This window comes from Manis pentadactyla, chromosome 6 (assembly GCF_030020395.1).
Source record: "Manis pentadactyla isolate mManPen7 chromosome 6, mManPen7.hap1, whole genome shotgun sequence".
NCBI lineage: Eukaryota > Metazoa > Chordata > Mammalia > Pholidota > Manidae > Manis > Manis pentadactyla.
In genome coordinates, this window is record NC_080024.1 from 77,669,726 (window position 1) to 77,695,940 (window position 26,215).

Consider the following 26,215-nt stretch of genomic DNA (forward strand, 5'->3'; position numbering starts at 1 on the left):
AGTGCAGCAGTGTGTGAGTGTGTGAGTGCGAATGAGTCTGTGAGTGTGTGCGGGTGTGAGTGTGTTTCTTTGTGAAATTTCAGTTGCGTGAGTTGGAGTGATTGTGTGAGTGTGTATATAAGTGTGCGATAGTGTGTGAGTGTGTGTGATTGTGTGTGAGTATGTGTGTGTGCCTATATGTGTTTGTGTCTATGTGTAGGTGCGTAATTGTGTGTGTGCTATTGTGTGTGAGAATGTGGTTGTTTCTGTGTGTAGGTGTGTGAATGTGTGAGTGTGTTTGTGAGAGTGTAGTTGTGTGCGTGTTTGTGTGTGTGTGAGTGTGTATACGGGTGTGTGATTGTGTCTGAGTTTTTGTGATTGTGTGTGAGAATGTGAGTGAATGTGTCTGTGTGTATGTGTGTGAGTGTGTGAAACAGTGTCTCAGTCTTCGTGATTTTGTGTGGGTGTGTGAGAGTGTGTGTGAGCGTTTGAGTGTAGGTGTGTCTTTTTGAGTGCCTTTGTGGTTATTATATGTGTGTGTGTGAAAGTGTGTGTGTAAGTGTGAGTGGGAGTGAGAGTGGGAGTATGTGTACGAGTGTGTTATTGTGTGTGATTGTGTTTGTGGGTGAGTGTCTGAGCGTCTTTGTGTGCAGGTGTGTGTGTCTGACGGTTTTAGTGTGGGTGTGAGTGCATGTGACTCTGTGAGAGTGTGTGTGTAGTTGTGTGAGTGGGAGTGAGTGTGTGAATGTGTATACGATTGGGTGACTGTGTGTGAGTGTGTGTGTGTGTGAGTCTGTGTGTGTAGGTGTGTGATTGTGCCGAACCCTGTGTGATTGTGTGTGTTTGTGAGGGTGTGTGACAGTGTGTGTGAGTGTAGGAGTGTCTGAGTGCCTGTGTGATTTCTGTATGTGAGTGTGTGTGTGTTTGATGATGCGTTTGTTTGTGTGTGTGTAGGTGTGTTAGTGGGAGTGAGTGTGAATACGAGTGTGTGATTGTGTGTGAGTGTTTTTGTCTGTGAGTGGCTGTGAGTGTGTCTGTGAGTGCAGGTGAGGGTGCGTGACTGTGAGTGTGTGTGTGATTGCATGTGAGCCTGTGTTTGTGTGTTGGTTTGTTTGTGTGTGTAGGTGTGCGTGTGTGTTTGACAGTGTTTGAGTGAGTGTTAGTGCGTGTGTGTCTGTAAGTGTTTGTGTGAGTAGGTGTGTGAGTGTGTGTGACCGGGTGATTGTGTGTGTGAATGCGTGTGAGTCTGTGTGTCTGTGTGTTTGTGGGTGTGTCTACATGTGTGTAGGTGTGTGACTGTTTATGGCACTGTCATTGTGCGTGAGTGCTCATGTGTCTGTGTGTGTGTGTGAGTTTGTGAGAGTGTAGGTGTGATTGGGAATGAGTGTGTGAGTGTGTATATGAGTGTGTCATTGTGTTTGTGTGTGTGTGTGAGTGTGTTTTGTTTAGGTGTGTGCGTGACATTTTGTGTGTCTATGTGTGAGTGTATTTTTGTCTGAGTGTGTGTGTCTGTGTGTAAGTGTGAGAGTGTGCTAGGGTGTTTGTGAGAGTGAAGGTGTGTGAGTGGGAGTGAGTGAGTGAATGTGTATATGAGTGGGTGACTGCGTGTGTGTGCATGTGTGTGCCTGAGAGTCTGAATATGTGGGTGTTTCTGTGTGTAGGTGTGAGTGTGTGTGTGACATTGTGTGAGTGTGTGTGTGACATTGTGTGAGTGTGTGTGAGTGCATGTGAATCTGTGTGCGTTGGTGTGTGAGTAGGTGTGCGAGAGCTTGTGGCAGTGAGTGAGTGTGTGTGTTTGTGACATTCTGTGAATGTGTGTTGGTGTCTCTGTGTGTGTAGATGTGTGAGTGCAGCAGTGTGTGAGTGTGTGAGTGCGAATGAGTCTGTGAGTGTGTGCGGGTGTGAGTGTGTTTCTTTGTGAAATTTCAGTTGCGTGAGTTGGAGTGATTGTGTGAGTGTGTATATAAGTGTGCGATAGTGTGTGAGTGTGTGTGATTGTGTGTGAGTATGTGTGTGTGCCTATATGTGTTTGTGTCTATGTGTAGGTGCGTAATTGTGTGTGTGCGATTGTGTGTGAGAATGTGGTTGTTTCTGTGTGTAAGTGTGGGAATGTGTGAGTGTGTTTGTGAGAGTGTAGTTGTGTGCGTGTTTGTGTGTGTGTGAGTGTGTATACGGGTGTGTGATTGTGTCTGAGTTTTCGTGATTGTGTGTGAGAATGTGAGTGAATGTGTCTGTGTATGTGTGTGAGTGTGTGAAACAGTGTCTCAGTCTTCGTGATTTTGTGTGGGTGTGTGAGAGTGTGTGTGAGCGTTTGAGTGTAGGTGTGTCTTTTTGAGTGCCTTTGTGGTTATTATATGTGTGTGTGTGAAAGTGTGTGTGTAAGTGTGAGTGGGAGTGAGAGTGGGACTGTGTTTACGAGTGTGTTATTGTGTGTGATTGTGTTTGTGGGTGAGTGTCTGAGCGTCTTTGTGTGCAGGTGTGTGTGTCTGACGGTTTTAGTGTGGGTGTGAGTGCATGTGACTCTGTGAGAGTGTGTGTGTAGTTGTGTGAGTGGGAGTGAGTGTGTGAATGTGTATACGATTGGGTGACTGTGTGTGAGAATGTGTGTGTGTGAGTCTGTGTGTAGGTGTGTGATTGTGCCGAACCCTGTGTGATTGTGTGTGTTTGTGAGGGTGTGTGACAGTGTGTGTGAGTGTAGGAGTGTCTGAGTGCCTGTGTGATTTCTGTATGTGAGTGTGTGTGTGTTTGATGATGCGTTTGTTTGTGTGTGTGTAGGTGTGTTAGTGGGAGTGAGTGTGAATACGAGTGTGTGATTGTGTGTGAGTGTTTTTGTCTGTGAGTGGCTGTGAGTGTGTCTGTGAGTGCAGGTGAGGGTGCGTGACTATTTGTGAGTGTGTGTGTGATTGCATGTGAGCCTGTGTTTGTGTGTTGGTTTGTTTGTGTGTGTAGGTGTGCGTGTGTGTTTGACAGTGTTTGAGTGAGTGTTAGTGCGTGTGCGTCTGTAAGTGTTTGTGTGAGTAGGTGTGTGAGTGTGTGTGACCGGGTGATTGTGTGTGTGAATGCGTGTGAGTCTGTGTGTCTGTGTGTTTGTGGGTGTGTCTACATGTGTGTAGGTGTGTGACTGTTTATGGCACTGTGTCATTGTGCGTGAGTGCTCATGTGTCTGTGTGTGTGTGTGAGTTTGTGAGAGTGTAGGTGTGATTGGGAATGAGTGTGTGAGTGTGTATATGAGTGTGTCATTGTGTTTGTGTGTGTGTGTGAGTGTGTTTTGTTTAGGTGTGTGCGTGACATTTTGTGTGTCTATGTGTGAGTGTATATTTGTCTGAGTGTGTGTGTCTGTGTGTAAGTGTGAGAGTGTGCTAGGGTGTTTGTGAGAGTGAAGGTGTGTGAGGGGGAGTGAGTGAGTGTATGTGTATATGAGTGGGTGACTGCGTGTGTGTGCATGTGTGTGCCTGAGAGTCTGAATATGTGGGTGTTTCTGTGTGTAGGTGTGTGAGTGTGTGTGTGACATTGTGTGAGTGTGTGTGTGACATTGTGTGAGTGTGTGTGAGTGCATGTGAATCTGTGTGCGTTGGTGTGTGAGTAGGTGTGCGAGAGCTTGTGGCAGTGTGTGAGTGTGTGTGTTTGTGACATTCTGTGAATGTGTGTTGGTGTCTCTGTGTGTGTAGATGTGTGAGTGCAGCAGTGTGTGAGTGTGTGAGTGCGAATGAGTCTGTGAGTGTGTGCGGGTGTGAGTGTGTTTCTTTGTGAAATTTCAGTTGCGTGAGTTGGAGTGATTGTGTGAGTGTGTATATAAGTGTGCGATAGTGTGTGAGTGTGTGTGATTGTGTGTGAGTATGTGTGTGTGCCTATATGTGTTTGTGTCTATGTGTAGGTGCGTAATTGTGTGTGTGCGACTGTGTGTGAGAATGTGGGTGTTTCTGTGTGTAGGTGTGTGAATGTGTGAGTGTGTTTGTGAGAGTGTACTTGTGTGAGTGTTTGTGTGTGTGTGAGTGAGTATACGGGTGTGTGATTGTGTCTGAGTTTTTGTGATTGTGTGTGAGAATGTGAGTGAATGTGTCTGTGTGTATGTGTGTGAGTGTGTGAAACAGTGTCTCAGGCTTCGTGATTTTGTGTGGGTGTGTGAGAGTGTGTGTGAGCGTTTGAGTGTAGGTGTGTCTTTTTGAGTGCCTTTGTGGTTATTATATGTGTGTGTGTGTGAAAGTGTGTGTGTAAGTGTGAGTGGGAGTGAGAGTGGGACTGTGTGTACGAGTGTGTTCTTGTGTGTGATTGTGTTTGTGGGTGAGTGTCTGAGCGTCTTTGTGTGCAGGTGTGTGTGTCTGACGGTTTTAGTGTGGGTGTGAGTGCATGTGACTCTGTGAGAGTGTGTGTGTAGTTGTGTGAGTGGGAGTGAGTGTGTGAATGTGTATACGATTGGGTGACTGTGTGTGAGTGTGTGTGATTGTGTGTGAGAATGTGTGTGTGTGAGTCTGTGTGTGTAGGTGTGTGATTGTGCCGAACCCTGTGTGATTGTGTGTGTTTGTGAGGGTGTGTGACAGTGTGTGTGAGTGTAGGAGTGTCTGAGTGCCTGTGTGATTTCTGTATGTGAGTGTGTGTGTGTTTGATGATGCGTTTGTTTGTGTGTGTGTAGGTGTGTTAGTGGGAGTGAGTGTGAATACGAGTGTGTGATTGTGTGTGAGTGTTTTTGTCTGTGACTGGCTGTGAGTGTGTCTGTGAGTGCAGGTGAGAGTGCGTGACTATTTGTGAGTGTGTGTGTGTGATTGCATGTGAGCCTGTGTTTGTGTGTTGGTTTGTTTGTGTGTGTAGGTGTGCGTGTGTGTTTGACAGTGTTTGAGTGAGTGTTAGTGCGTGTGTGTCTGTAAGTGTTTGTGTGAGTAGGTGTGTGAGTGTGTGTGACCGGGTGATTGTGTGTGTGAATGCGTGTGAGTCTGTGTGTCTGTGTGTTTGTGGGTGTGTCTACATGTGTGTAGGTGTGTGACTGTTTATGGCACTGTGTCATTGTGCGTGAGTGCTCATGTGTCTGTGTGTGTGTGTGAGTTTGTGAGAGTGTAGGTGTGATTGGGAATGAGTGTGTGAGTGTGTATATGAGTGTGTCATTGTGTTTGTGTGTGTGTGTGAGTGTGTTTTGTTTAGGTGTGTGCGTGACATTTTGTGTGTCTATGTGTGAGTGTATTTTTGTCTGAGTGTGTGTGTCTGTGTGTAAGTGTGAGAGTGTGCTAGGGTGTTTGTGAGAGTGAAGGTGTGTGAGTGGGAGTGAGTGAGTGAATGTGTATATGAGTAGGTGACTGTGTGTGTGTGCATGTGTGTGCCTGACAGTCTGAATATGTGGGTGTTTCTGTGTGTAGGTGTGTGAGTGTGTGTGTGACATTGTATGAGTGTGTGTGTGACATTGTGTGAGTGTGTGTGTGAGTGCATGTGAATCTGTGTGCGTTGGTGTGTGAGTAGGTGTGCGAGAGCTTGTGGCAGTGTGTGAGTGTGTGTGTTTGTGACATTCTGTGAATGTGTGTTGGTGTCTCTGTGTGTGTAATGTGTGAGTGCAGCAGTGTGTGAGTGTGTGAGTGCGAATGAGTCTGTGAGTGTGTGCGGGTGTGAGTGTGTTTCTTTGTGAAATTTCAGTTGCGTGAGTTGGAGTGATTGTGTGAGTGTGTATATAAGTGTGCGATAGTGTGTGAGTGTGTGTGATTGTGTGTGAGTATGTGTGTGTGCCTATATGTGTTTGTGTCTATGTGTATGTGCGTAATTGTGTGTGTGCTATTGTGTGTGAGAATGTGGTTGTTTCTGTGTGTAGGTGTGTGAATGTGTGAGTGTGTTTGTGAGAGTGTAGTTGTGTGCGTGTTTGTGTGTGTGTGAGTGTGTATACGGGTGTGTGATTGTGTCTGAGTTTTTGTGATTGTGTGTGAGAATGTGAGTGAATGTGTCTGTGTGTATGTGTGTGAGTGTGTGAAACAGTGTCTCAGTCTTCGTGATTTTGTGTGGGTGTGTGAGAGTGTGTGTGAGCGTTTGAGTGTAGGTGTGTCTTTTTGAGTGCCTTTGTGGTTATTATATGTGTGTGTGTGAAAGTGTGTGTGTAAGTGTGAGTGGGAGTGAGAGTGGGACTGTGTGTACGAGTGTGTTATTGTGTGTGATTGTGTTTGTGGGTGAGTGTCTGAGCGTCTTTGTGTGCAGGTGTGTGTGTCTGACGGTTTTAGTGTGGGTGTGAGTGCATGTGACTCTGTGAGAGTGTGTGTGTAGTTGTGTGAGTGGGAGTGAGTGTGTGAATGTGTATACGATTGGGTGACTGTGTGTGAGAATGTGTGTGTGTGAGTCTGTGTGTGTAGGTGTGTGATTGTGCCGAACCCTGTGTGATTGTGTGTGTTTGTGAGGGTGTGTGACAGTGTGTGTGAGTGTAGGAGTGTCTGAGTGCCTGTGTGATTTCTGTATGTGAGTGTGTGTGTGTTTGATGATGCGTTTGTTTGTGTGTGTGTAGGTGTGTTAGTGGGAGTGAGTGTGAATACGAGTGTGTGATTGTGTGTGAGTGTTTTTGTCTGTGAGTGGCTGTGAGTGTGTCTGTGAGTGCAGGTGAGGGTGCGTGACTGTGAGTGTGTGTGTGATTGCATGTGAGCCTGTGTTTGTGTGTTGGTTTGTTTGTGTGTGTAGGTGTGCGTGTGTGTTTGACAGTGTTTGAGTGAGTGTTAGTGCATGTGTGTCTGTAAGTGTTTGTGTGAGTAGGTGTGTGAGTGTGTGTGACCGGGTGATTGTGTGTGTGAATGCGTGTGAGTCTGTGTGTCTGTGTGTTTGTGGGTGTGTCTACATGTGTGTAGGTGTGTGACTGTTTATGGCACTGTGTCATTGTGCGTGAGTGCTCATGTGTCTGTGTGTGTGTGTGAGTTTGTGAGAGTGTAGGTGTGATTGGGAATGAGTGTGTGAGTGTGTATATGAGTGTGTCATTGTGTTTGTGTGTGTGTGTGAGTGTGTTTTGTTTAGGTGTGTGCGTGACATTTTGTGTGTCTATGTGTGAGTGTATTTTTGTCTGAGTGTGTGTGTCTGTGTGTAAGTGTGAGAGTGTGCTAGGGTGTTTGTGAGAGTGAAGGTGTGTGAGTGGGAGTGAGTGAGTGAATGTGTATATGAGTGGGTGACTGCGTGTGTGTGCATGTGTGTGCCTGACAGTCTGAATATGTGGGTGTTTCTGTGTGTAGGTGTGTGAGTGTGTGTGTGACATTGTGTGAGTGTGTGTGTGACATTGTGTGAGTGTGTGTGAGTGCATGTGAATCTGTGTGCGTTGGTGTGTGAGTAGGTGTGCGAGAGCTTGTGGCAGTGTGTGAGTGTGTGTGTTTGTGACATTCTGTGAATGTGTGTTGGTGTCTCTGTGTGTGTAGATGTGTGAGTGCAGCAGTGTGTGAGTGTGTGAGTGCGAATGAGTCTGTGAGTGTGTGCGGGTGTGAGTGTGTTTCTTTGTGAAATTTCAGTTGCGTGAGTTGGAGTGATTGTGTGAGTGTGTATATAAGTGTGCGATAGTGTGTGAGTGTGTGTGATTGTGTGTGAGTATGTGTGTGTGCCTATATGTGTTTGTGTCTATGTGTAGGTGCGTAATTGTGTGTGTGCGATTGTGTGTGAGAATGTGGTTGTTTCTGTGTGTAGGTGTGTGAATGTGTGAGTGTGTTTGTGAGAGTGTAGTTGTGTGCGTGTTTGTGTGTGTGTGAGTGTGTATACGGGTGTGTGATTGTGTCTGAGTTTTCGTGATTGTGTGTGAGAATGTGAGTGAATGTGTCTGTGTATGTGTGTGAGTGTGTGAAACAGTGTCTCAGTCTTCGTGATTTTGTGTGGGTGTGTGAGAGTGTGTGTGAGCGTTTGAGTGTAGGTGTGTCTTTTTGAGTGCCTTTGTGGTTATTATATGTGTGTGTGTGAAAGTGTGTGTGTAAGTGTGAGTGGGAGTGAGAGTGGGACTGTGTGTACGAGTGTGTTATTGTGTGTGATTGTGTTTGTGGGTGAGTGTCTCAGCGTCTTTGTGTGCAGGTGTGTGTGTCTGACGGTTTTAGTGTGGGTGTGAGTGCATGTGACTCTGTGAGAGTGTGTGTGTAGTTGTGTGAGTGGGAGTGAGTGTGTGAATGTGTATACGATTGGGTGACTGTGTGTGAGAATGTGTGTGTGTGAGTCTGTGTGTGTAGGTGTGTGATTGTGCCGAACCCTGTGTGATTGTGTGTGTTTGTGAGGGTGTGTGACAGTGTGTGTGAGTGTAGGAGTGTCTGAGTGCCTGTGTGATTTCTGTATGTGAGTGTGTGTGTGTTTGATGATGCGTTTGTTTGTGTGTGTGTAGGTGTGTTAGTGGGAGTGAGTGTGAATACGAGTGTGTGATTGTGTGTGAGTGTTTTTGTCTGTGAGTGGCTGTGAGTGTGTCTGTGAGTGCAGGTGAGGGTGCGTGACTGTGAGTGTGTGTGTGATTGCATGTGAGCCTGTGTTTGTGTGTTGGTTTGTTTGTGTGTGTAGGTGTGCGTGTGTGTTTGACAGTGTTTGAGTGAGTGTTAGTGCGTGTGTGTCTGTAAGTGTTTGTGTGAGTAGGTGTGTGAGTGTGTGTGACCGGGTGATTGTGTGTGTGAATGCGTGTGAGTCTGTGTGTCTGTGTGTTTGTGGGTGTGTCTACATGTGTGTAGGTGTGTGACTGTTTATGGCACTGTGTCATTGTGCGTGAGTGCTCATGTGTCTGTGTGTGTGTGTGAGTTTGTGAGAGTGTAGGTGTGATTGGGAATGAGTGTGTGAGTGTGTATATGAGTGTGTCATTGTGTTTGTGTGTGTGTGTGAGTGTGTTTTGTTTAGGTGTGTGCGTGACATTTTGTGTGTCTATGTGTGAGTGTATTTTTGTCTGAGTGTGTGTGTCTGTGTGTAAGTGTGAGAGTGTGCTAGGGTGTTTGTGAGAGTGAAGGTGTGTGAGTGGGAGTGAGTGAGTGAATGTGTATATGAGTGGGTGACTGCGTGTGTGTGCATGTGTGTGCCTGACAGTCTGAATATGTGGGTGTTTCTGTGTGTAGGTGTGTGAGTGTGTGTGTGACATTGTGTGAGTGTGTGTGTGACATTGTGTGAGTGTGTGTGAGTGCATGTGAATCTGTGTGCGTTGGTGTGTGAGTAGGTGTGCGAGAGCTTGTGGCAGTGAGTGAGTGTGTGTGTTTGTGACATTCTGTGAATGTGTGTTGGTGTCTCTGTGTGTGTAGATGTGTGAGTGCAGCAGTGTGTGAGTGTGTGAGTGCGAATGAGTCTGTGAGTGTGTGCGGGTGTGAGTGTGTTTCTTTGTGAAATTTCAGTTGCGTGAGTTGGAGTGATTGTGTGAGTGTGTATATAAGTGTGCGATAGTGTGTGAGTGTGTGTGATTGTGTGTGAGTATGTGTGTGTGCCTATATGTGTTTGTGTCTATGTGTAGGTGCGTAATTGTGTGTGTGCGATTGTGTGTGAGAATGTGGTTGTTTCTGTGTGTAGGTGTGGGAATGTGTGAGTGTGTTTGTGAGAGTGTAGTTGTGTGCGTGTTTGTGTGTGTGTGAGTGTGTATACGGGTGTGTGATTGTGTCTGAGTTTTCGTGATTGTGTGTGAGAATGTGAGTGAATGTGTCTGTGTATGTGTGTGAGTGTGTGAAACAGTGTCTCAGTCTTCGTGATTTTGTGTGGGTGTGTGAGAGTGTGTGTGAGCGTTTGAGTGTAGGTGTGTCTTTTTGAGTGCCTTTGTGGTTATTATATGTGTGTGAGTGAAAGTGTGTGTGTAAGTGTGAGTGGGAGTGAGAGTGGGACTGTGTGTACGAGTGTGTTATTGTGTGTGATTGTGTTTGTGGGTGAGTGTCTGAGCGTCTTTGTGTGCAGGTGTGTGTGTCTGACGGTTTTAGTGTGGGTGTGAGTGCATGTGACTCTGTGAGAGTGTATGTGTAGTTGTGTGAGTGGGAGTGAGTGTGTGAATGTGTATACGATTGGGTGACTGTGTGTGAGTGTGTGTGATTGTGTGTGAGAATGTGTGTGAGTGAGTCTGTGTGTGTAGGTGTGTGATTGTGCCGAACCCTGTGTGATTGTGTGTGTTTGTGAGGGTGTGTGACAGTGTGTGTGAGTGTAGGAGTGTCTGAGTGCCTGTGTGATTTCTGTATGTGAGTGTGTGTGTGTTTGATGATGCGTTTGTTTGTGTGTGTGTAGGTGTGTTAGTGGGAGTGAGTGTGAATACGAGTGTGTGATTGTGTGTGAGTGTTTTTGTCTGTGAGTGGCTGTGAGTGTGTCTGTGAGTGCAGGTGAGGGTGCGTGACTATTTGTGAGTGTGTGTGTGATTGCATGTGAGCCTGTGTTTGTGTGTTGGTTTGTTTGTGTGTGTAGGTGTGCGTGTGTGTTTGACAGTGTTTGAGTGAGTGTTAGTGCATGTGTGTCTGTAAGTGTTTGTGTGAGTAGGTGTGTGAGTGTGTGTGACCGGGTGATTGTGTGTGTGAATGCGTGTGAGTCTGTGTGTCTGTGTGTTTGTGGGTGTGTCTACATGTGTGTAGGTGTGTGACTGTTTATGGCACTGTGTCATTGTGCGTGAGTGCTCATGTGTCTGTGTGTGTGTGTGAGTTTGTGAGAGTGTAGGTGTGATTGGGAATGAGTGTGTGAGTGTGTATATGAGTGTGTCATTGTGTTTGTGTGTGTGTGTGAGTGTGTTTTGTTTAGGTGTGTGCGTGACATTTTGTGTGTCTATGTGTGAGTGTATTTTTGTCTGAGTGTGTGTGTCTGTGTGTAAGTGTGAGAGTGTGCTAGGGTGTTTGTGAGAGTGAAGGTGTGTGAGTGGGAGTGAGTGAGTGAATGTGTATATGAGTGGGTGACTGCGTGTGTGTGCATGTGTGTGCCTGACAGTCTGAATATGTGGGTGTTTCTGTGTGTAGGTGTGTGAGTGTGTGTGTGACATTGTGTGAGTGTGTGTGTGACATTGTGTGAGTGTGTGTGAGTGCATGTGAATCTGTGTGCGTTGGTGTGTGAGTAGGTGTGCGAGAGCTTGTGGCAGTGTGTGAGTGTGTGTGTTTGTGACATTCTGTGAATGTGTGTTGGTGTCTCTGTGTGTGTAGATGTGTGAGTGCAGCAGTGTGTGAGTGTGTGAGTGCGAATGAGTCTGTGAGTGTGTGCGGGTGTGAGTGTGTTTCTTTGTGAAATTTCAGTTGCGTGAGTTGGAGTGATTGTGTGAGTGTGTATATAAGTGTGCGATAGTGTGTGAGTGTGTGTGATTGTGTGTGAGTATGTGTGTGTGCCTATATGTGTTTGTGTCTATGTGTAGGTGCGTAATTGTGTGTGTGCGATTGTGTGTGAGAATGTGGTTGTTTCTGTGTGTAGGTGTGTGAATGTGTGAGTGTGTTTGTGAGAGTGTAGTTGTGTGCGTGTTTGTGTGTGTGTGAGTGTGTATACGGGTGTGTGATTGTGTCTGAGTTTTCGTGATTGTGTGTGAGAATGTGAGTGAATGTGTCTGTGTATGTGTGTGAGTGTGTGAAACAGTGTCTCAGTCTTCGTGATTTTGTGTGGGTGTGTGAGAGTGTGTGTGAGCGTTTGAGTGTAGGTGTGTCTTTTTGAGTGCCTTTGTGGTTATTATATGTGTGTGTGTGAAAGTGTGTGTGTAAGTGTGAGTGGGAGTGAGAGTGGGACTGTGTGTACGAGTGTGTTATTGTGTGTGATTGTGTTTGTGGGTGAGTGTCTGAGCGTCTTTGTGTGCAGGTGTGTGTGTCTGACGGTTTTAGTGTGGGTGTGAGTGCATGTGACTCTGTGAGAGTGTGTGTGTAGTTGTGTGAGTGGGAGTGAGTGTGTGAATGTGTATACGATTGGGTGACTGTGTGTGAGTGTGTGTGATTGTGTGTGAGAATGTGTGTGTGAGTCTGTGTGTGTAGGTGTGTGATTGTGCCGAACCCTGTGTGATTGTGTGTGTTTGTGAGGGTGTGTGACAGTGTGTGTGAGTGTAGGAGTGTCTGAGTGCCTGTGTGATTTCTGTATGTGAGTGTGTGTGTGTTTGATGATGCGTTTGTTTGTGTGTGTGTAGGTGTGTTAGTGGGAGTGAGTGTGAATACGAGTGTGTGATTGTGTGTGAGTGTTTTTGTCTGTGAGTGGCTGTGAGTGTGTCTGTGTGTGCAGGTGAGAGTGCGTAACTATTTGTGAGTGTGTGTGTGATTGCATGTGAGCCTGTGTTTGTGTGTTGGTTTGTTTGTGTGTGTAGGTGTGCGTGTGTGTTTGACAGTGTTTGAGTGTGTGTTAGTGCATGTGTGTCTGTAAGTGTTTGTGTGAGTAGGTGTGTGAGTGTGTGTGACCGGGTGATTGTGTGTGTGAATGCGTGTGAGTCTGTGTGTCTGTGTGTTTGTGGGTGTGTCTACATGTGTGTAGGTGTGTGACTGTTTATGGCACTGTGTCATTGTGCGTGAGTGCTCATGTGTCTGTGTGTGTGTGTGAGTTTGTGAGAGTGTAGGTGTGATTGGGAATGAGTGTGTGAGTGTGTATATGAGTGTGTCATTGTGTTTGTGTGTGTGTGTGAGTGTGTTTTGTTTAGGTGTGTGCGTGACATTTTGTGTGTCTATGTGTGAGTGTATTTTTGTCTGAGTGTGTGTGTCTGTGTGTAAGTGTGAGAGTGTGCTAGGGTGTTTGTGAGAGTGAAGGTGTGTGAGTGGGAGTGAGTGAGTGAATGTGTATATGAGTGGGTGACTGTGTGTGTGTGCATGTGTGTGCCTGACAGTCTGAATATGTGGGTGTTTCTGTGTGTAGGTGTGTGAGTGTGTGTGTGACATTGTGTGAGTGTGTGTGTGACATTGTGTGAGTGTGTGTGAGTGCATGTGAATCTGTGTGTGTTGGTGTGTGAGTAGGTGTGTGAGAGCTTGTGGCAGTGTGTGAGTGTGTGTGTTTGTGACATTCTGTGAATGTGTGTTGGTGTCTCTGTGTGTGTAGATGTGTGAGTGCAGCAGTGTGTGAGTGTGTGAGTGCGAATGAGTCTGTGAGTGTGTGCGGGTGTGAGTGTGTTTCTTTGTGAAATTTCAGTTGCGTGAGTTGGAGTGATTGTGTGAGTGTGTATATAAGTGTGCGATAGTGTGTGAGTGTGTGTGATTGTGTGTGAGTATGTGTGTGTGCCTATATGTGTTTGTGTCTATGTGTAGGTGCGTAATTGTGTGTGTGCGATTGTGTGTGAGAATGTGGTTGTTTCTGTGTGTAGGTGTGTGAATGTGTGAGTGTGTTTGTGAGAGTGTAGTTGTGTGCGTGTTTGTGTGTGTGTGAGTGTGTATACGGGTGTGTGATTGTGTCTGATTTTGTGATTGTGTGTGAGAATGTGAGTGAATGTGTCTGTGTGTATGTGTGTGAGTGTGTGAAACAGTGTCTCAGTCTTCGTGATTTTGTGTGGGTGTGTGAGAGTGTGTGTGAGCGTTTGAGTGTAGGTGTGTCTTTTTGAGTGCCTTTGTGGTTATTATATGTGTGTGTGTGAAAGTGTGTGTGTAAGTGTGAGTGGGAGTGAGAGTGGGACTGTGTGTACGAGTGTGTTATAGTGTGTGATTGTGTTTGTGGGTGAGTGTCTGAGCGTCTTTGTGTGCAGGTGTGTGTGTCTGACGGTTTTAGTGTGGGTGTGAGTGCATGTGACTCTGTGAGAGTGTGTGTGTAGTTGTGTGAGTGGGAGTGAGTGTGTGAATGTGTATACGATTGGGTGACTGTGTGTGAGTGTGTGTGATTGTGTGTGAGAATGTGTGTGTGTGAGTCTGTGTGTGTAGGTGTGTGATTGTGCCGAACCCTGTGTGATTGTGTGTGTTTGTGAGGGTGTGTGACAGTGTGTGTGAGTGTAGGAGTGTCTGAGTGCCTGTGTGATTTCTGTATGTGAGTGTGTGTGTGTTTGATGATGCGTTTGTTTGTGTGTGTGTAGGTGTGTTAGTGGGAGTGAGTGTGAATACGAGTGTGTGATTGTGTGTGAGTGTTTTTGTCTGTGAGTGGCTGTGAGTGTGTCTGTGAGTGCAGGTGAGGGTGCGTGACTGTGAGTGTGTGTGTGATTGCATGTGAGCCTGTGTTTGTGTGTTGGTTTGTTTGTGTGTGTAGGTGTGCGTGTGTGTTTGACAGTGTTTGAGTGAGTGTTAGTGCGTGTGTGTCTGTAAGTGTTTGTGTGAGTAGGTGTGTGAGTGTGTGTGACCGGGTGATTGTGTGTGTGAATGCGTGTGAGTCTGTGTGTCTGTGTGTTTGTGGGTGTGTCTACATGTGTGTAGGTGTGTGACTGTTTATGGCACTGTGTCATTGTGCGTGAGTGCTCATGTGTCTGTGTGTGTGTGTGAGTTTGTGAGAGTGTAGGTGTGATTGGGAATGAGTGTGTGAGTGTGTATATGAGTGTGTCATTGTGTTTGTGTGTGTGTGTGAGTGTGTTTTGTTTAGGTGTGTGCGTGACATTTTGTGTGTCTATGTGTGAGTGTATTTTTGTCTGAGTGTGTGTGTCTGTGTGTAAGTGTGAGAGTGTGCTAGGGTGTTTGTGAGAGTGAAGGTGTGTGAGTGGGAGTGAGTGAGTGAATGTGTATATGAGTGGGTGACTGCGTGTGTGTGCATGTGTGTGCCTGACAGTCTGAATATGTGGGTGTTTCTGTGTGTAGGTGTGTGAGTGTGTGTGTGACATTGTGTGAGTGTGTGTGTGACATTGTGTGAGTGTGTGTGAGTGCATGTGAATCTGTGTGCGTTGGTGTGTGAGTAGGTGTGCGAGAGCTTGTGGCAGTGAGTGAGTGTGTGTGTTTGTGACATTCTGTGAATGTGTGTTGGTGTCTCTGTGTGTGTAGATGTGTGAGTGCAGCAGTGTGTGAGTGTGTGAGTGCGAATGAGTCTGTGAGTGTGTGCGGGTGTGAGTGTGTTTCTTTGTGAAATTTCAGTTGCGTGAGTTGGAGTGATTGTGTGAGTGTGTATATAAGTGTGCGATAGTGTGTGAGTGTGTGTGATTGTGTGTGAGTATGTGTGTGTGCCTATATGTGTTTGTGTCTATGTGTAGGTGCGTAATTGTGTGTGTGCGATTGTGTGTGAGAATGTGGTTGTTTCTGTGTGTAGGTGTGGGAATGTGTGAGTGTGTTTGTGAGAGTGTAGTTGTGTGCGTGTTTGTGTGTGTGTGAGTGTGTATACGGGTGTGTGATTGTGTCTGAGTTTTCGTGATTGTGTGTGAGAATGTGAGTGAATGTGTCTGTGTATGTGTGTGAGTGTGTGAAACAGTGTCTCAGTCTTCGTGATTTTGTGTGGGTGTGTGAGAGTGTGTGTGAGCGTTTGAGTGTAGGTGTGTCTTTTTGAGTGCCTTTGTGGTTATTATATGTGTGTGTGTGAAAGTGTGTGTGTAAGTGTGAGTGGGAGTGAGAGTGGGACTGTGTGTACGAGTGTGTTATTGTGTGTGATTGTGTTTGTGGGTGAGTGTCTGAGCGTCTTTGTGTGCAGGTGTGTGTGTCTGACGGTTTTAGTGTGGGTGTGAGTGCATGTGACTCTGTGAGAGTGTGTGTGTAGTTGTGTGAGTGGGAGTGAGTGTGTGAATGTGTATACGATTGGGTGACTGTGTGTGAGTGTGTGTGATTGTGTGTGAGAATGTGTGTGTGAGTCTGTGTGTGTAGGTGTGTGATTGTGCCGAACCCTGTGTGATTGTGTGTGTTTGTGAGGGTGTGTGACAGTGTGTGTGAGTGTAGGAGTGTCTGAGTGCCTGTGTGATTTCTGTATGTGAGTGTGTGTGTGTTTGATGATGCGTTTGTTTGTGTGTGTGTAGGTGTGTTAGTGGGAGTGAGTGTGAATACGAGTGTGTGATTGTGTGTGAGTGTTTTTGTCTGTGAGTGGCTGTGAGTGTGTCTGTGATTGCAGGTGAGAGTGCGTAACTATTTGTGAGTGTGTGTGTGATTGCATGTGAGCCTGTGTTTGTGTGTTGGTTTGTTTGTGTGTGTAGGTGTGCGTGTGTGTTTGACAGTGTTTGAGTGTGTGTTAGTGCATGTGTGTCTGTAAGTGTTTGTGTGAGTAGGTGTGTGAGTGTGTGTGACCGGGTGATTGTGTGTGTGAATGCGTGTGAGTCTGTGTGTCTGTGTGTTTGTGGGTGTGTCTACATGTGTGTAGGTGTGTGACTGTTTATGGCACTGTGTCATTGTGCGTGAGTGCTCATGTGTCTGTGTGTGTGTGTGAGTTTGTGAGAGTGTAGGTGTGATTGGGAATGAGTGTGTGAGTGTGTATATGAGTGTGTCATTGTGTTTGTGTGTGTGTGTGAGTGTGTTTTGTTTAGGTGTGTGCGTGACATTTTGTGTGTCTATGTGTGAGTGTATTTTTGTCTGAGTGTGTGTGTCTGTGTGTAAGTGTGAGAGTGTGCTAGGGTGTTTGTGAGAGTGAAGGTGTGTGAGTGGGAGTGAGTGAGTGAATGTGTATATGAGTGGGTGACTGTGTGTGTGTGCATGTGTGTGCCTGACAGTCTGAATATGTGGGTGTTTCTGTGTGTAGGTGTGTGAGTGTGTGTGTGACATTGTGTGAGTGTGTGTGTGACATTGTGTGAGTGTGTGTGAGTGCATGTGAATCTGTGTGTGTTGGTGTGTGAGTAGGTGTGTGAGAGCTTGTGGCAGTGTGTGAGTGTGTGTGTTTGTGACATTCTGTGAATGTGTGTTGGTGTCTCTGTGTGTGTAGATGTGTGAGTGCAGCAGTGTGTGAGTGTGTGAGTGCGAATGAGTCTGTGAGTGTGTGCGGGTGTGAGTGTGTTTCTTTGTGAAATTTCAGTTGCGTGAGTTGGAGTGATTGTGTGAGTGTGTATATAAGTGTGCGATAGTGTGTGAGTGTGTGTGATTGTGTGTGAGTATGTGTGTGTGCCTATATGTGTTTGTGTCTATGTGTAGGTGCGTAATTGTGTGTGTGCGATTGTGTGTGAGAATGTGGTTGTTTCTGTGTGTAGGTGTGTGAATGTGTGAGTGTGTTTGTGAGAGTGTAGTTGTGTGCGTGTTTGTGTGTGTGTGAGTGTGTATACGGGTGTGTGATTGTGTCTGAGTTTTTGTGATTGTGTGTGAGAATGTGAGTGAATGTGTCTGTGTGTATGTGTGTGAGTGTGTGAAACAGTGTCTCAGTCTTCGTGATTTTGTGTGGGTGTGTGAGAGTGTGTGTGAGCGTTTGAGTGTAGGTGTGTCTTTTTGAGTGCCTTTGTGGTTATTATATGTGTGTGTGTGAAAGTGTGTGTGTAAGTGTGAGTGGGAGTGAGAGTGGGACTGTGTGTACGAGTGTGTTATAGTGTGTGATTGTGTTTGTGGGTGAGTGTCTGAGCGTCTTTGTGTGCAGGTGTGTGTGTCTGACGGTTTTAGTGTGGGTGTGAGTGCATGTGACTCTGTGAGAGTGTGTGTGTAGTTGTGTGAGTGGGAGTGAGTGTGTGAATGTGTATACGATTGGGTGACTGTGTGTGAGTGTGTGTGATTGTGTGTGAGAATGTGTGTGTGTGAGTCTGTGTGTGTAGGTGTGTGATTGTGCCGAACCCTGTGTGATTGTGTGTGTTTGTGAGGGTGTGTGACAGTGTGTGTGAGTGTAGGAGTGTCTGAGTGCCTGTGTGATTTCTGTATGTGAGTGTGTGTGTGTTTGATGATGCGTTTGTTTGTGTGTGTGTAGGTGTGTTAGTGGGAGTGAGTGTGAATACGAGTGTGTGATTGTGTGTGAGTGTTTTTGTCTGTGAGTGGCTGTGAGTGTGTCTGTGAGTGCAGGTGAGAGTGCGTGACTATTTGTGAGTGTGTGTGTGATTGCATGTGAGCCTGTGTTTGTGTGTTGGTTTGTTTGAGTGTGTAGGTGTGCGTGTGTGTTTGACAGTGTTTGAGTGAGTGTTAGTGCGTGTGTGTCTGTAAGTGTTTGTGTGAGTAGGTGTGTGAGTGTGTGTGACCGGGTGATTGTGTGTGTGAATGCGTGTGAGTCTGTGTGTCTGTGTGTTTGTGGGTGTGTCTACATGTGTGTAGGTGTGTGACTGTTTATGGCACTGTGTCATTGTGCGTGAGTGCTCATGTGTCTGTGTGTGTGTGTGAGTTTGTGAGAGTGTAGGTGTGATTGGGAATGAGTGTGTGAGTGTGTATATGAGTGTGTCATTGTGTTTGTGTGTGTGTGTGAGTGTGTTTTGTTTAGGTGTGTGCGTGACATTTTGTGTGTCTATGTGTGAGTGTATTTTTGTCTGAGTGTGTGTGTCTGTGTGTAAGTGTGAGAGTGTGCTAGGGTGTTTGTGAGAGTGAAGGTGTGTGAGTGGGAGTGAGTGAGTGAATGTGTATATGAGTAGGTGACTGTGTGTGTGTGCATGTGTGCGCCTGACAGTCTGAATATGTGGGTGTTTCTGTGTGTAGGTGTGTGAGTGTGTGTGTGACATTGTATGAGTGTGTGTGTGACATTGTGTGAGTGTGTGTGTGAGTGCATGTGAATCTGTGTGCGTTGTTGTGTGAGTAGGTGTGCGAGAGCTTGTGGCAGTGTGTGAGTGTGTGTGTTTGTGACATTCTGTGAATGTGTGTTGGTGTCTCTGTGTGTGTAATGTGTGAGTGCAGCAGTGTGTGAGTGTGTGAGTGCGAATGAGTCTGTGAGTGTGTGCGGGTGTGAGTGTGTTTCTTTGTGAAATTTCAGTTGCGTGAGTTGGAGTGATTGTGTGAGTGTGTATATAAGTGTGCGATAGTGTGTGAGTGTGTGTGATTGTGTGTGAGTATGTGTGTGTGCCTATATGTGTTTGTGTCTATGTGTAGGTGCGTAATTGTGTGTGTGCGACTGTGTGTGAGAATGTGGTTGTTTCTGTGTGTAGGTGTGTGAATGTGTGAGTGTGTTTGTGAGAGTGTAGTTGTGTGCGAGTTTGTGTGTGTGTGAGTGTGTATACGGGTGTGTGATTGTGTCTGAGTTTTTGTGATTGTGTGTAAGAATGTGAGTGAATGTGTCTGTGTGTATGTGTGTGAGTGTGTGAAACAGTGTCTCAGTCTTCGTGATTTTGTGTGGGTGTGTGAGAGTGTGTGTGAGCGTTTGAGTGTAGGTGTGTCTTTTTGAGTGCCTTTGTGGTTATTATATGTGTGTGTGTGAAAGTGTGTGTGTAAGTGTGAGTGGGAGTGAGAGTGGGACTGTGTGTACGAGTGTGTTATTGTGTGTGATTGTGTTTGTGGGTGAGTGTCTGAGCGTCTTTGTGTGCAGGTGTGTGTGTCTGACGGTTTTAGTGTGGGTGTGAGTGCATGTGACTCTGTGAGAGTGTGTGTGTAGTTGTGTGAGTGGGAGTGAGTGTGTGAATGTGTATACGATTGGGTGACTGTGTGTGAGTGTGTGTGATTGTGTGTGAGAATGTGTGTGTGTGAGTCTGTGTGTGTAGGTGTGTGATTGTGCCGAACCCTGTGTGATTGTGTGTGTTTGTGAGGGTGTGTGACAGTGTGTGTGAGTGTAGGAGTGTCTGAGTGCCTGTGTGATTTCTGTATGTGAGTGTGTGTGTGTTTGATGATGCGTTTGTTTGTGTGTGTGTAGGTGTGTTAGTGGGAGTGAGTGTGAATACGAGTGTGTGATTGTGTGTGAGTGTTTTTGTCTGTGAGTGGCTGTGAGTGTGTCTGTGAGTGCAGGTGAGGGTGCGTGACTATTTGTGAGTGTGTGTGTGATTGCATGTGAGCCTGTGTTTGTGTGTTGGTTTGTTTGTGTGTGTAGGTGTGCGTGTGTGTTTGACAGTGTTTGAGTGAGTGTTAGTGCGTGTGTGTCTGTAAGTGTTTGTGTGAGTAGGTGTGTGAGTGTGTGTGACCGGGTGATTGTGTGTGTGAATGCGTGTGAGTCTGTGTGTCTGTGTGTTTGTGGGTGTGTCTACATGTGTGTAGGTGTGTGACTGTTTATGGCACTGTGTCATTGTGCGTGAGTGCTCATGTGTCTGTGTGTGTGTGTGAGTTTGTGAGAGTGTAGGTGTGATTGGGAATGAGTGTGTGAGTGTGTATATGAGTGTGTCATTGTGTTTGTGTGTGTGTGTGAGTGTGTTTTGTTTAGGTGTGTGCGTGACATTTTGTGTGTCTATGTGTGAGTGTATTTTTGTCTGAGTGTGTGTGTCTGTGTGTAAGTGTGAGAGTGTGCTAGGGTGTTTGTGAGAGTGAAGGTGTGTGAGTGGGAGTGAGTGAGTGAATGTGTATATGAGTGGGTGACTGTGTGTGTGTGCATGTGTGTGCCTGACAGTCTGAATATGTGGGTGTTTCTGTGTGTAGGTGTGTGAGTGTGTGTGTGACATTGTGTGAGTGTGTGTGTGACATTGTGTGAGTGTGTGTGAGTGCATGTGAATCTGTGTGTGTTGGTGTGTGAGTAGGTGTGCGAGAGCTTGTGGCAGTGTGTGAGTGTGTGTGTTTGTGACATTCTGTGAATGTGTGTTGGTGTCTCTGTGTGTGTAATGTGTGAGTGCAGCAGTGTGTGAGTGTGTGAGTGCGAATGAGTCTGTGAGTGTGTGCGGGTGTGAGTGTGTTTCTTTGTGAAATTTCAGTTGCGTGAGTTGGAGTGATTGTGTGAGTGTGTATATAAGTGTGCGATAGTGTGTGAGTGTGTGTGATTGTGTGTGAGTATGTGTGTGTGCCTATATGTGTTTGTGTCTATGTGTAGGTGCGTAATTGTGTGTGTGCGACTGTGTGTGAGAATGTGGTTGTTTCTGTGTGTAGGTGTGTGAATGTGTGAGTGTGTTTGTGAGAGTGTAGTTGTGTGAGTGTTTGTGTGTGTGTGAGTGTGTATACGGGTGTGTGATTGTGTCTGAGTTTTTGTGATTGTGTGTGAGAATGTGAGTGAATGTGTCTGTGTGTATGTGTGTGAGTGTGTGAAACAGTGTCTCAGTCTTCGTGATTTTGTGTGGGTGTGTGAGAGTGTGTGTGAGCGTTTGAGTGTAGGTGTGTCTTTTTGAGTGCCTTTGTGGTTATTATATGTGTGTGTGAAAGTGTGTGTGTAAGTGTGAGTGGGAGTGAGAGTGGGACTGTGTGTACGAGTGTGTTATTGTGTGTGATTGTGTTTGTGGGTGAGTGTCTGAGCGTCTTTGTGTGCAGGTGTGTGTGTCTGACGGTTTTAGTGTGGGTGTGAGTGCATGTGACTCTGTGAGAGTGTGTGTGTAGTTGTGTGAGTGGGAGTGAGTGTGTGAATGTGTATACGATTGGGTGACTGTGTGTGAGTGTGTGTGATTGTGTGTGAGAATGTGTGTGTGTGAGTCTGTGTGTGTAGGTGTGTGATTGTGCCGAACCCTGTGTGATTGTGTGTGTTTGTGAGGGTGTGTGACAGTGTGTGTGAGTGTAGGAGTGTCTGAGTGCCTGTGTGATTTCTGTATGTGAGTGTGTGTGTGTTTGATGATGCGTTTGTTTGTGTGTGTGTAGGTGTGTTAGTGGGAGTGAGTGTGAATACGAGTGTGTGATTGTGTGTGAGTGTTTTTGTCTGTGACTGGCTGTGAGTGTGTCTGTGAGTGCAGGTGAGAGTGCGTGACTATTTGTGAGTGTGTGTGTGTGATTGCATGTGAGCCTGTGTTTGTGTGTTGGTTTGTTTGTGTGTGTAGGTGTGCGTGTGTGTTTGACAGTGTTTGAGTGAGTGTTAGTGCGTGTGTGTCTGTAAGTGTTTGTGTGAGTAGGTGTGTGAGTGTGTGTGACCGGGTGATTGTGTGTGTGAATGCGTGTGAGTCTGTGTGTCTGTGTGTTTGTGGGTGTGTCTACATGTGTGTAGGTGTGTGACTGTTTATGGCACTGTGTCATTGTGCGTGAGTGCTCATGTGTCTGTGTGTGTGTGTGAGTTTGTGAGAGTGTAGGTGTGATTGGGAATGAGTGTGTGAGTGTGTATATGAGTGTGTCATTGTGTTTGTGTGTGTGTGTGAGTGTGTTTTGTTTAGGTGTGTGCGTGACATTTTGTGTGTCTATGTGTGAGTGTATTTTTGTCTGAGTGTGTGTGTCTGTGTGTAAGTGTGAGAGTGTGCTAGGGTGTTTGTGAGAGTGAAGGTGTGTGAGTGGGAGTGAGTGAGTGAATGTGTATATGAGTAGGTGACTGTGTGTGTGTGCATGTGTGTGCCTGACAGTCTGAATATGTGGGTGTTTCTGTGTGTAGGTGTGTGAGTGTGTGTGTGACATTGTATGAGTGTGTGTGTGACATTGTGTGAGTGTGTGTGTGAGTGCATGTTAATCTGTGTGCGTTGGTGAGTGAGTAGGTGTGCGAGAGCTTGTGGCAGTGTGTGAGTGTGTGTGTTTGTGACATTCTGTGAATGTGTGTTGGTGTCTCTGTGTGTGTAATGTGTGAGTGCAGCAGTGTGTGAGTGTGTGAGTGCGAATGAGTCTGTGAGTGTGTGCGGGTGTGAGTGTGTTTCTTTGTGAAATTTCAGTTGCGTGAGTTGGAGTGATTGTGTGAGTGTGTATATAAGTGTGCGATAGTGTGTGAGTGTGTGTGATTGTGTGTGAGTATGTGTGTGTGCCTATATGTGTTTGTGTCTATGTGTAGGTGCGTAATTGTGTGTGTGCTATTGTGTGTGAGAATGTGGTTGTTTCTGTGTGTAGGTGTGTGAATGTGTGAGTGTGTTTGTGAGAGTGTAGTTGTGTGCGTGTTTGTGTGTGTGTGAGTGTGTATACGGGTGTGTGATTGTGTCTGAGTTTTTGTGATTGTGAGAATGTGAGTGAATGTGTCTGTGTGTATGTGTGTGAGTGTGTGAAACAGTGTCTCAGTCTTCGTGATTTTGTGTGGGTGTGTGAGAGTGTGTGTGAGCGTTTGAGTGTAGGTGTGTCTTTTTGAGTGCCTTTGTGGTTATTATATGTGTGTGTGTGAAAGTGTGTGTGTAAGTGTGAGTGGGAGTGAGAGTGGGAGTATGTGTACGAGTGTGTTATTGTGTGTGATTGTGTTTGTGGGTGAGTGTCTGAGCGTCTTTGTGTGCAGGTGTGTGTGTCTGACGGTTTTAGTGTGGGTGTGAGTGCATGTGACTCTGTGAGAGTGTGTGTGTAGTTGTGTGAGTGGGAGTGAGTGTGTGAATGTGTATACGATTGGGTGACTGTGTGTGAGAATGTGTGTGTGTGAGTCTGTGTGTGTAGGTGTGTGATTGTGCCGAACCCTGTGTGATTGTGTGTGTTTGTGAGGGTGTGTGACAGTGTGTGTGAGTGTAGGAGTGTCTGAGTGCCTGTGTGATTTCTGTATGTGAGTGTGTGTGTGTTTGATGATGCGTTTGTTTGTGTGTGTGTAGGTGTGTTAGTGGGAGTGAGTGTGAATACGAGTGTGTGATTGTGTGTGAGTGTTTTTGTCTGTGAGTGGCTGTGAGTGTGTCTGTGAGTGCAGGTGAGGGTGCGTGACTGTGAGTGTGTGTGTGATTGCATGTGAGCCTGTGTTTGTGTGTTGGTTTGTTTGTGTGTGTAGGTGTGCGTGTGTGTTTGACAGTGTTTGAGTGAGTGTTAGTGCGTGTGTGTCTGTAAGTGTTTGTGTGAGTAGGTGTGTGAGTGTGTGTGACCGGGTGATTGTGTGTGTGAATGCGTGTGAGTCTGTGTGTCTGTGTGTTTGTGGGTGTGTCTACATGTGTGTAGGTGTGTGACTGTTTATGGCACTGTGTCATTGTGCGTGAGTGCTCATGTGTCTGTGTGTGTGTGTGAGTTTGTGAGAGTGTAGGTGTGATTGGGAATGAGTGTGTGAGTGTGTATATGAGTGTGTCATTGTGTTTGTGTGTGTGTGTGAGTGTGTTTTGTTTAGGTGTGTGCGTGACATTTTGTGTGTCTATGTGTGAGTGTATTTTTGTCTGAGTGTGTGTGTCTGTGTGTAAGTGTGAGAGTGTGCTAGGGTGTTTGTGAGAGTGAAGGTGTGTGAGTGGGAGTGAGTGAGTGAATGTGTATATGAGTGGGTGACTGCGTGTGTGTGCATGTGTGTGCCTGACAGTCTGAATATGTGGGTGTTTCTGTGTGTAGGTGTGTGAGTGTGTGTGTGACATTGTGTGAGTGTGTGTGTGACATTGTGTGAGTGTGTGTGAGTGCATGTGAATCTGTGTGCGTTGGTGTGTGAGTAGGTGTGCGAGAGCTTGTGGCAGTGAGTGAGTGTGTGTGTTTGTGACATTCTGTGAATGTGTGTTGGTGTCTCTGTGTGTGTAGATGTGTGAGTGCAGCAGTGTGTGAGTGTGTGAGTGCGAATGAGTCTGTGAGTGTGTGCGGGTGTGAGTGTGTTTCTTTGTGAAATTTCAGTTGCGTGAGTTGGAGTGATTGTGTGAGTGTGTATATAAGTGTGCGATAGTGTGTGAGTGTGTGTGATTGTGTGTGAGTATGTGTGTGTGCCTATATGTGTTTGTGTCTATGTGTAGGTGCGTAATTGTGTGTGTGCGATTGTGTGTGAGAATGTGGTTGTTTCTGTGTGTAGGTGTGGGAATGTGTGAGTGTGTTTGTGAGAGTGTAGTTGTGTGCGTGTTTGTGTGTGTGTGAGTGTGTATACGGGTGTGTGATTGTGTCTGAGTTTTCGTGATTGTGTGTGAGAATGTGAGTGAATGTGTCTGTGTATGTGTGTGAGTGTGTGAAACAGTGTCTCAGTCTTCGTGATTTTGTGTGGGTGTGTGAGAGTGTGTGTGAGCGTTTGAGTGTAGGTGTGTCTTTTTGAGTGCCTTTGTGGTTATTATATGTGTGTGTGTGAAAGTGTGTGTGTAAGTGTGAGTGGGAGTGAGAGTGGGACTGTGTGTACGAGTGTGTTATTGTGTGTGATTGTGTTTGTGGGTGAGTGTCTGAGCGTCTTTGTGTGCAGGTGTGTGTGTCTGACGGTTTTAGTGTGGGTGTGAGTGCATGTGACTCTGTGAGAGTGTGTGTGTAGTTGTGTGAGTGGGAGTGAGTGTGTGAATGTGTATACGATTGGGTGACTGTGTGTGAGTGTGTGTGATTGTGTGTGAGAATGTGTGTGTGAGTCTGTGTGTGTAGGTGTGTGATTGTGCCGAACCCTGTGTGATTGTGTGTGTTTGTGAGGGTGTGTGACAGTGTGTGTGAGTGTAGGAGTGTCTGAGTGCCTGTGTGATTTCTGTATGTGAGTGTGTGTGTGTTTGATGATGCGTTTGTTTGTGTGTGTGTAGGTGTGTTAGTGGGAGTGAGTGTGAATACGAGTGTGTGATTGTGTGTGAGTGTTTTTGTCTGTGAGTGGCTGTGAGTGTGTCTGTGATTGCAGGTGAGAGTGCGTAACTATTTGTGAGTGTGTGTGTGATTGCATGTGAGCCTGTGTTTGTGTGTTGGTTTGTTTGTGTGTGTAGGTGTGCGTGTGTGTTTGACAGTGTTTGAGTGTGTGTTAGTGCATGTGTGTCTGTAAGTGTTTGTGTGAGTAGGTGTGTGAGTGTGTGTGACCGGGTGATTGTGTGTGTGAATGCGTGTGAGTCTGTGTGTCTGTGTGTTTGTGGGTGTGTCTACATGTGTGTAGGTGTGTGACTGTTTATGGCACTGTGTCATTGTGCGTGAGTGCTCATGTGTCTGTGTGTGTGTGTGAGTTTGTGAGAGTGTAGGTGTGATTGGGAATGAGTGTGTGAGTGTGTATATGAGTGTGTCATTGTGTTTGTGTGTGTGTGTGAGTGTGTTTTGTTTAGGTGTGTGCGTGACATTTTGTGTGTCTATGTGTGAGTGTATTTTTGTCTGAGTGTGTGTGTCTGTGTGTAAGTGTGAGAGTGTGCTAGGGTGTTTGTGAGAGTGAAGGTGTGTGAGTGGGAGTGAGTGAGTGAATGTGTATATGAGTGGGTGACTGTGTGTGTGTGCATGTGTGTGCCTGACAGTCTGAATATGTGGGTGTTTCTGTGTGTAGGTGTGTGAGTGTGTGTGTGACATTGTGTGAGTGTGTGTGTGACATTGTGTGAGTGTGTGTGAGTGCATGTGAATCTGTGTGTGTTGGTGTGTGAGTAGGTGTGTGAGAGCTTGTGGCAGTGTGTGAGTGTGTGTGTTTGTGACATTCTGTGAATGTGTGTTGGTGTCTCTGTGTGTGTAGATGTGTGAGTGCAGCAGTGTGTGAGTGTGTGAGTGCGAATGAGTCTGTGAGTGTGTGCGGGTGTGAGTGTGTTTCTTTGTGAAATTTCAGTTGCGTGAGTTGGAGTGATTGTGTGAGTGTGTATATAAGTGTGCGATAGTGTGTGAGTGTGTGTGATTGTGTGTGAGTATGTGTGTGTGCCTATATGTGTTTGTGTCTATGTGTAGGTGCGTAATTGTGTGTGTGCGATTGTGTGTGAGAATGTGGTTGTTTCTGTGTGTAGGTGTGTGAATGTGTGAGTGTGTTTGTGAGAGTGTAGTTGTGTGCGTGTTTGTGTGTGTGTGAGTGTGTATACGGGTGTGTGATTGTGTCTGATTTTGTGATTGTGTGTGAGAATGTGAGTGAATGTGTCTGTGTGTATGTGTGTGAGTGTGTGAAACAGTGT